At 42.6% G+C, this 9,655-nt stretch overlaps 1 protein-coding gene across 3 annotated transcripts in view; it reads right to left on the bottom strand.

Annotated features, from left to right (window-relative positions):
- Positions 1-9,655, bottom strand: part of UBAP1 (ubiquitin associated protein 1) — a 70,520-nt gene that overhangs the window by 57,869 nt on the left and 2,996 nt on the right. Inside the window, exon 2 of one of the 3 annotated variants that reach the window (XM_021718601.1) lies at positions 8,097-8,120. The exons of the other annotated variants lie outside the window; for them this stretch is intronic. The gene's annotated coding sequence lies outside the window, so the exon portion shown is untranslated. The remainder of the gene's footprint in view (positions 1-8,096; positions 8,121-9,655) is intronic. 3 annotated transcript variants of the gene reach the window in all.

Consider the following 9,655-nt stretch of genomic DNA (forward strand, 5'->3'; position numbering starts at 1 on the left):
GCTCCCGGCCCCCGCAGCCTCGACCCGCTGGGCTCCGGCGATCCTTCCGCCTCAGCCTTCCGAGTAGCCGGAACTACAAGCATGCGCTACCACGCCCAGCTGATTTTTGATTTATTGTAGAGATGAGGTCTCGCTGCCCAGGTGGGTCTCGAACCCGCGGGCTCAGGCAATCCACTCACCTCAGCCTCCCAAAGGCATGGGATTACAGGCTGAGCCACCGAGCCCGGCAATTACACATTCTTAATATAATTTAGTTCTTTTAACCCCTCTGATGAATATAAACTGATACAAATAAACCTAAAAAACTAACTATACATAAAATTAGCAAAATGACCAGAGAAAATAATTACTTGAAATGACTTTAGAACTCCGTATTCTAATTGTACATATTAGTAGAATATACTTTTTTTTTTAAAGCAGGATTTACTGAGAGAACAGAAAAGCTCCCACAGTGGAAAAGGACACGAAGGGGTTGCCCAGAATATACTCTTAAAACATAAAATATTAGCCGGGCTCGGTGGCTCAGCCTGTAATCCCGCGCCTTTGGGAGGCTGAGGTGAGTGGATTGCCTGAGCCCGCGGGTTCGAGACCCACCTGGACAGCGAGACCTCATCTCTACAATAAATCAAAAAATCAGCCGGGCATGGTAGCGCGCACCTGTAATTCCGGCTACTTGGAAGGCTGAGGCGGAAGGATCGCCGGAGCCCAGCAGGTCGAGGCTGCGGTGGCCGGGAGCGGCCACTGCACTCCAGTCTGGGCGACAGAGTGAGACTCCAACTCAAAAAAAAAAAAAAAACATAAAACACTGATATTACTGCTAACAAGAAAATGTAAAATGTGAAATCTTTGCAGCTCTTTTTTTTTTTTTAAGTTGGAGTCTCATTCTTGTTGCCCAGGCTGGAGTGCAGTGACACACTCATGGCCTCCACAGCCTCAACCTGCTGGGCTTAGGCGATCCTTCCGCCTCAGCCTTCCAAGTAGCTGGAATTACAGAAGCACGCCACCATGCCCGGCTAATTTTTTGATCTATGGTAGAAACGCGATCTACCAAGTTGCCCTGGCTGATCTCGAAACGCTGGGATCAGGCAATCCTCTCGTCTCAGCCTCCCAAAATGGTGGGATTACAGGCTGAGCCACCACACCTGGCCAATTTTTTTTTTTAATCTATTTATAGCAGGAAGACAGTATCAACTAAAATCCCTACACCTACACTTTGAGCTCTCAATACCATTTTGCATTAGTTCTTAGAGAAATGGTTGTTTCCATAAGTGGGAAAAGAAATTCATAAGGTGAACATCAGCCATCTATTGTGCATAAAAGCAGAAACTATTCAAAGATTTATGGGTCATGTTAAAAAGATATCAGCTTGAAATGGCTCCCACTGATGAAAGATGAAGCAATTAGTTTATCAAAAAGAATGACTGCAATTGTTTCAAACATAATATAAACCCACATGTCTAAGATGATATTCAAAGAAAAGATTCTTAGAAATGAACAATCCAAAAAGAAACTTCATCAGTAATCTGCTACCATTAGAGATGACTGTTACATCAACCCTTTATTCTAAAAATTGGTAATTAAAAGACAAGAATTAAGCATTCATCCAACTTTTCCAGTAGGAAATACATTTCAGGGTAAGCAGGTTGAAGAGGGAAAGTTCTTTTTTATTTTTTTTTTGAGTTGGAGTCTCACTCTGTCGCCCAGTCTGGATGGCACGCTCCCGGCCACCGCAGCCTCAACCTGCTGGGCTCCAGCGATCCTTCTGCCTCAGCCTTCCGAGTAGCTGGAACTACAGGCGCACGCCACCACGCCCAGCTAATTTTTTGATTTATTGTAGAGATGAAGTCTTGCCAAGTTGCCCAGGCGGGGCTCGAACCTGCGGGCTCAGGCAATCCACTCACCTCAGCCTCCCAAAGCACGGGATTACAGGCTGAGCCACCGAGCCCGGCGGAAAGTTATTTTTTAGAGAAGAGTAACATAATGACACCTCATAAACATAAATACAAGAGAAAAAGCATGACACTTTCACTACTTCAAATTAAGTGACTGATTCGATCTTCTGGAGAAGGTTCAGAGAAAAAAAGGTACACAACTAATTCAAGTAAAGATCATAATAGACACTAAAATATTAGATGAAAGGTAAATAGGGAACTTTATAATGGAAAGATGAGGCTGACACTATATCAACAAAATTTTAAATCATTAAAAATGGGACATTCATCAGTTACCTCCTGATTTGATGCAAAAAGAAGTACAGAGCACTCCCCTCCCACAAAAGCACATGAACTAAATCAAGCTTCTAATCATTAGTTTACAAGAAACAGAGGGAAAGGTGAAAAGATACCACAGGGCCGGGCACAGTGGCTCAGCCTGTAATGTCAGCACTTAGGGAAGCCGAGGCAAGAGGATTGCCTGAGCCCTGGGAGTTTGAGACCAGCCTGGCCAACTTGGTGAGACTTGTCTCCACAATAAATAAAAAAACTACCTGGGCATGGTAGCGCACGCCTGTAGTTCTGGCTATTTGGAAGGCTGAGGCAGAAGGATCGCCTGAGCCCAGCAGGTTTACACTGGGTGGTCGTGAGCGTGCCACTGCACTCCAGCTTGGGTGACGAAGTGAGACTCCAACTCAAAAAAAAAAAAAAAGAAAGAAAGAAAAGACACCACAAAAAAGCACAAACAAATCATGAATGTGGGACACCTACAGGACATGGCCTGGTTTCTCCAATGAACCAATAAAATGAAAAAGGGGTGATTTTTACAAAATAAAAGAGACTAAATAAATGAAAACCAAATAAGTAATAAGTGTGGAAATTACTTGTATCTTGAATAAGACAAACCAACTATAAAGTGACATTTTGAAGACAATAAGAGAAATTTTTAAATGGATGGTAATTAAATAATATTAATTAACTATTAATAATTTTGTTAGATGTGATAACAAGGTAGTTTTTTAAAGAAAGTCTTATCAATTAGAGATGCATAATAATGTATTTCAGGAGTGTTTGAAATTTACTTTACAAAGCTCTAGGCACCTCCCCACAATCTCCTAAAAAATAGAGAAGAAATGAAAAAGAGATTAGTCAAATATTCATCTTTGTGAATACTAGGCAATCAGTACACGGGAGTCTCTCTGCTCTTTGGTATGTTTTTAAATTCCCATAATAAAATATCTAAAAAGCAGAAGCCTAAGAGATAAGGCAATGAAAAAAAAACAGTAAATGGTATTAACTAGATTCAGGACTGAACAAACCATCTTGTATAACAATTTGGTCTTTGTCCTCAGGGAAGTAGCTTCTAAACCCTTGGAATTTCCCCTGAAGTTGGTAATTGGATTCAGTCTTGTGGCTTTTGATTCAATCATGTCTACATAATAAAAAGCAAGAAAAACAAAACTTTGAACACCAAACCTTGGTGCACTTCCCCACTAACAATACTCTGTGTACATTGTTACACGTTGATACGCTGAGAGGATGATGTATCCTGACTCCAAAGGGAAGGGACACAGAAGCTTTGTGTTTGGGACCCTCCCAGTCCTTGTCCTATGTATCTCTTCTTTTGGCTGGTCCTAATTTGTACCATTTTTGCTCTTAAAAAAAAAAGTAACCCTATTTACAGCATTTTCCTGAGTTATGTGAGTCATTCTAACAAATGACTCACTTGAGGAAATAGTAGGAACCCCCAAATTTGTAGCCAAATGTTTCAGACCTATAGATAGCCCTTGTCCCCTCAAGTTTGTGGATGTGTCTAAAGTGCAGGCAATCTTCTGAATGACTGTGCCCTTAACCTGTGTAGTTTGGCCTACTTCAGGTAGTGTCACAACTGCACTGTGAATCTGTAAAAGACATTTATAGGGGCCGGGCGTGGTGGCTCACACCTGTAATCCCAGTACTTTGGGAGGCAGAGGCAAGAGGATTGCCTTAGTCCATTTAATCTGTAAAAGACATTTATAGGGGCCGGGCGTGGTGGCTCACACCTGTAATCCCAGTACTTTGGGAGGCAGAGGCAAGAGGATTGCCTTAGTCCATTTAAGGCCACCTGGGAAACTTGGTGAGACACCTGTGGTTCCAGCTACTTGGAAGGCTGAGATGGAAGGATTGATTGCCTGAGCCCAGAAGGTCGAGGCTACGGTGACCATGAGTATGTCCCTGCACTCCAGCCTACAGGACAGAGTAAGACTCCAATTCAAAAAAAAAAACACCCTCTGGCTCTATAATTCCAAAGATAACAGGAAAGCAAATCCTGAGAAGTATGCCTTTCTAATTAAGCAGATTTTGGAACTAAATATCAGATTAGACACCACCTTATAGACATATACTATTGTATTTCGTAAAAATACCACGTCTGACAGCAAAGGAGAATTTCCTAAACATGATTTTAAAAAGCACAAACCATAAAATAAAAGACTGAAAAATTATGTTCTTTAAATCTGGGGTTCCCCAACCCCTGAGCCACAAACCAGTACCGGTCCTTGGCCTGTTAGGAACCGAGTCACACAGCAAGAGGTGAGCAGCAGGCAAACAAAGTTTCATCTGTATTTATAGCCACTCCTCATCACTCACATTACCACCTGAGTTCCACCTTCTGTCAGATCAGAGGAGGCATTAGATTCTCACAGAAGTGCAAACCCTAATGTGAATAACACATGTGAGAGATCTGGGTTGCACACTCCTTAGGAGAATCTAATGCCTGATGATCTAAGGTAGAGCTGAGGTGGTAATGCTAGCTTGCACTGAGGAATAGCTGCAAATACAGATTAACATTAGCAGTGAGGTTTGACTGCACAGAGACCATAACAAATCAATTGCTTGCAGATTCATATCAAAACCCTATCAGAGAGCTGGTGCAGTGGCTCATGCCTGAAATCCAGGCACTTTGGCAGGCCAGGGCAAGCAGACTGCCTGAGCCCAACAGTTTAAGATCAGCCTGGGCAACTTGGCTAGACCTCATCTGTATGATAAATCAATAAATTAGCCAGGCATGGTGGCTTGCTCCTACAGTCCCAGCTACCTGAAAGGCTGAGGCAGAAGGATCACCTGAGCCCATAAGGTCAAGGCTGCAGTAGCCATGATCACGCCACTGTACCAGTCTGGCAACAGAATGAGACTCTGACTCAAAAAAAAAAAAAAAAAAAAAAAACCACTATCAGTGAGTGGCAAGCGAGTTGATGTACTTCAGTTGTACAGCTGCATCTGATGGCAGGCTTTAAGTCAGAATCTGACACTTATTTAGTCCATTCATGATCCACCAATTATTTTATTTACCACTTCCAGCCACACCTCTTTTTTTAAATGGTGAGTTGTTTAATTACTTCATTATATGTTACAATGTAATAATAATAAAAATAAATTGCACAATAAATTTTATGCACTTGAATCATCCCAAAACCATGACCCCCACTCCCATTTGTGGGAAAACTATCTCCTATGAAACTGGTCCCTGGAACCAAAAAGGTTGAGGATTGCTGCTTTAAATTATGAGCTTTCGTCACCAGAAGACTATGAAGAGATCAAAAGACAAGTAACAACTGGTAAAGGGTATTTGCAACCTATAAATTACAGACAATTAGGATCCAGAATATACAAAGAACCCTTAAAAATCAATCAGAAAAAAAGAAACAATTCACAATAAAAATAGGCAAAGTCCGGGCATAGTGGCCCACACCTGTAATCTCAGCACTTTGGGAGGCAGAGGCAAGAGGATTGCCTGAGTCTAGGGGTTCAAGACCAGCCTGGGCATCTTGGTGAGGACTCATCTCTACAATAAATAAACAAAAATTAGGCGAGTATGTGGCGCACACCTGTGGTTCCAGCTACTAGGAAGGCTGAGGCAGAAGGAACACCTGAGCCCAGCAGGTTGAGGCTGCAGTGGCCATGAGCATGACACTGCACTCCAAGTTGGGCAACAGAGTGAGACTCCTACTCTTAAAAAAAAAAAAAAAAAAAAAAAAAAAAAAGACAGGGCAAAGGACTTGAAAACACGTTTCACAGAAGCATAAATGGCCAATGAACATGTGAAAAGATGCCTAGCTTCAGAAAATTCTAATAAAAACACAAATGATACCACTTCAAATCCAACAGACTAGGAAAAAATTTAAAAGCCTGACAATATCCAGTGTTGGGGAGGAAGTGAAGCAATCAAAACACACACTGCTGATTCCTGACTCACTCAGTAACCACAAGATTTACAATTACCATGAGCCAATTCAATGACTCAAACACTGGAAGTTTAGTAAGCATTAGGCAACTAATAATGACCAATCAAGCATTCTGAGAACACATGCAGATTACTGCCAAATACAAATTTTGGCTCTTAATGAACTGAGTCCAATTTGACTCAGCAATACAAAAAAGGCAACTTTTAGTCCGCATCCAGTTTATCCAGTTTATTTTGTGAAGTACAAAATACTCAGGTATTCATTTCCTCCTAGAATACTGATGACAGGTCAGGCGCCGTGTCTCAGCCTGTAATCCCAGCACTCTGGGAGGCCGAGGTGTGAGGACTGCCTGAGCCTGGGAGTCAGAGACCACCCTGGGCAACTTGGTGAGACCCTGTCTCTGCAATACATCACAAAAACTAGCCAGGTGTGGTGGTGGGCGCCTGTAGTTCTAGCTACTTGGAAAGCTGAGGCAGAAGGATTGCCTGAGCCCAGCAGGTCTAGGCTTTGGCGGCCATGAGCATGCTACTGCACTCCAGCCTGGGCGACAAAAGTAAGACATGAGACCCCAACTCAAAAAAATTAAAAAATTAAAAAAAAAGACTACTGATGACATCATAAGTGACTAAATTTTTTTTTAAGATGTGGGGTACAATTCAGGGTTAGGTATACAAATGGTCATTTGTGTAGGTAAAGTTTGAGTCTCACTTTGGTTCCCACGTCACCTGGTTTGAGATGAAGTACCCTTATCGATGAGGTGTGCCCCCCTCCCTAACATGGCAGTTTCCCACTACTGCCAATCCCTCTCTTATAGCATTATAATAGTTGTTCAGGGTTCGCTTAAGAGTGACAACATGTGGTACTCAGTACTTTGTTTCTGTGATAGATCACTCAGTATTATAGACTCTAAGTCCATCCAAGTTGCTACCAAGTTCATAATTTTGTCCTTCTTTACGGCTGTGTAATATTCTATCGTGTATATGTACATTTTTTAATCCAGTGACTAAAATTTAAAAAAAACTATTTATTATTCCAGTTACATTACTATTTCAGTGAGAACAAGCAGTTTAAAATGGTATTTCTTTAACACTAGTGTTTATATTTTACAGAAATTGGAATATCCCTGTGACCACCTAAAAGGGGCAAAATGGTGTCACAGATGCAGCACGGGCATTGAGGTAAACAGATGTAAATTCAAATTTAGACCCTACCACTTTATAGCTGTAACCTTAAATTACTCAACCTCTCTGATCCTCAGTTTCCTTAATACAAAAAACCCATGTATATCATAACCTACCTGTTGAATCCAAGTATAAGGATTAAGTGACATTATGTAACATTTAATAATCTTTGTTCATTAGTTTATACCTAGTGTTAGCACCTTTTCCTTTGTAAAACCTGAAATTATAACTCTTAATTAATAAAAAAAATTACTTATAGTCAAGTTATCTTTCAATATTACAGACAACTGTACACTGCAGATTGGAAAAGCAATACTCTGCTTGCATCTTTTCCTAACTAAAACGTATTTTCCTATGAGAATTCGCAAAAATCTTACCAGGCCCAGTGGCTCATGCCTGTAATTCCAGCACTTTGGGAGATGGAAGCGAGAGGATTGCCTGAGTCCAGGGGTTCAAGAGAAGACAGGGCAACTTGGCGAGATCTTGTCTCTTGAATCAAAAATTAGCTGGGCGTAGTGGCTCACGCCTATAATCCCAGCACTTTGGGAGGGTGAGGTGAGAGGATTGCCTGAGCCCACAGGTTCGAGACCAGCCTGGGCAAATTGATGAGACCTCATCTCTACAATAAATCAAAAAATTAGCCAGGCATGGTGGCATATGCCTACAGTTCCAGCTACCTGGAAGGCAGTTTGAGGCAGAAGAATCGCCTGAGCCCAGTAGGTTGAGGTGCAGTGGCCGTCAGCGTGCCACTGCACTCCAACCTGGGCAAAAGAGTGAGACTCCAACTCAAAACAAAAAAAAATTAGGCGGCCATGGTGGCACTCACCTGTGGTTCCAGCTACTTGAAAGGCTGAGGTGGAAGGATCACCTGAGCCCAATAGGTTGACTCTGCAGTGGTTGTGAGCATGCTAGTGCACTCCAGCCTGGATGACAGTGAGACTCCAACTCAAAAAAAAAAACAAATTCTCAAAAATCCTATTATCTCCTACAAGTAATCCAGAAAAGAAGACTTGTCTTAGGGATTCCCACACTGTGAGGGAAACTAAACACAAGTTATTTCTAAGCTTCTTTTCAGCTCAAGGTTTTTTTTCTTATTCTAACAAAAAGCGTATTTAATGTTTTAAGTACTGTAAACTACCTTTCACATTTCTTCTTTTTTTTAGATACATGGTCTGGCTATGTTGCCCAGGCTGGCCTTGAACTCCTAGCCTTTAGCAATCCTCCCACCTCGGCCTCCCAAAGTGCTGGAATTATAAGCATAAGCCACTGTGCCTGGCCTCACATTTCTGAAGATTATCTAAAGAAAACTACCTGAGTAATGCATTTTTTTTTTATTAGTCTGTGAGAAAAAAAAAGTTTATACTTAAAATGATCTACATCTGGCCAGGCTCGGTGGTTCAGCCTGCAATCCCGCACTTTGGGAGGCCGAGGTGAGTGAATTGCCTGAGCCCGCGGGTTCAAAACCCGCCTGGCAACTTGGCGAGACCTCATCTCTACAATAAATCAAAAAAATTGGCTGGGCATGGTAGCACATGCCTGCAGTTCCAGCTACTTGGAAGGCTGGGGCAGAAGGATCACCAGAATCCAGGAGGTCGAGGCTGCAGTGGCCAGAAGCGTGCCACTGCACTCCAGTCTGGGCGACAGAGTGGGACTCCAACTCAAAAAAAAAAAGATCTACATCTGAAAAAAAAAAAATCTCAACACATTCAACAATTAGAGACAAAGAAAAATGTATAATACTGGGCATCTACACCCAGGACTAATAATAAAATTATAATGCTGGGCAACCCCTTCGGGTCCCCTCCCGCTGTGGGAGTTTTCTGTCCTCTCAATAAATCCTGCTTTAAAAAAAATTGCCTGAGCCCGCGGGTTCAAGACCCGCCTGGGCAACTTGGTGAGACCTCACCTCTACAATAAATCAAAAAATTAGCCGAGTATGGTAGTGTGCGTCTGTAGTTCCAACTACTTAGAAAGCTGAGGTGGAAGGATCTCTGGAGCCCAGCAGGTCGAGGCTGCGGTGGCTGGGAGCAGCCGCTGCACTCCAGTCTGGGCGACAGAGTGAGACTCCAACTAAAAAAAAAAAAAAAAATCATGGCCGGGCTCGGTAGCTTAGCCTGTAATCCCAGCACTTTGGGAGGCCGGGTGAGTGGACTGCCTGAGCCCACAGGTTTGAGACCTGCCTAGGCAATTTGATGAGACCTCATCTCTACAACAAATCAAAAATTAGCTGAGCGTGGTAGCGCGCACCTGTAGTTCCAGCTACTTGGAAGGCTGAGGCGGAAGGATCGCCATAGCCCAGCAGGTCGAGGCTGCGGTGGCC

The sequence above is a fragment of the Carlito syrichta genome, unplaced genomic scaffold (assembly GCF_000164805.1).
Source record: "Carlito syrichta isolate Samal-C Ts95f unplaced genomic scaffold, Tarsius_syrichta-2.0.1 Scaffold112228, whole genome shotgun sequence".
In the NCBI taxonomy this organism is placed as follows: Eukaryota; Metazoa; Chordata; class Mammalia; order Primates; family Tarsiidae; genus Carlito; species Carlito syrichta.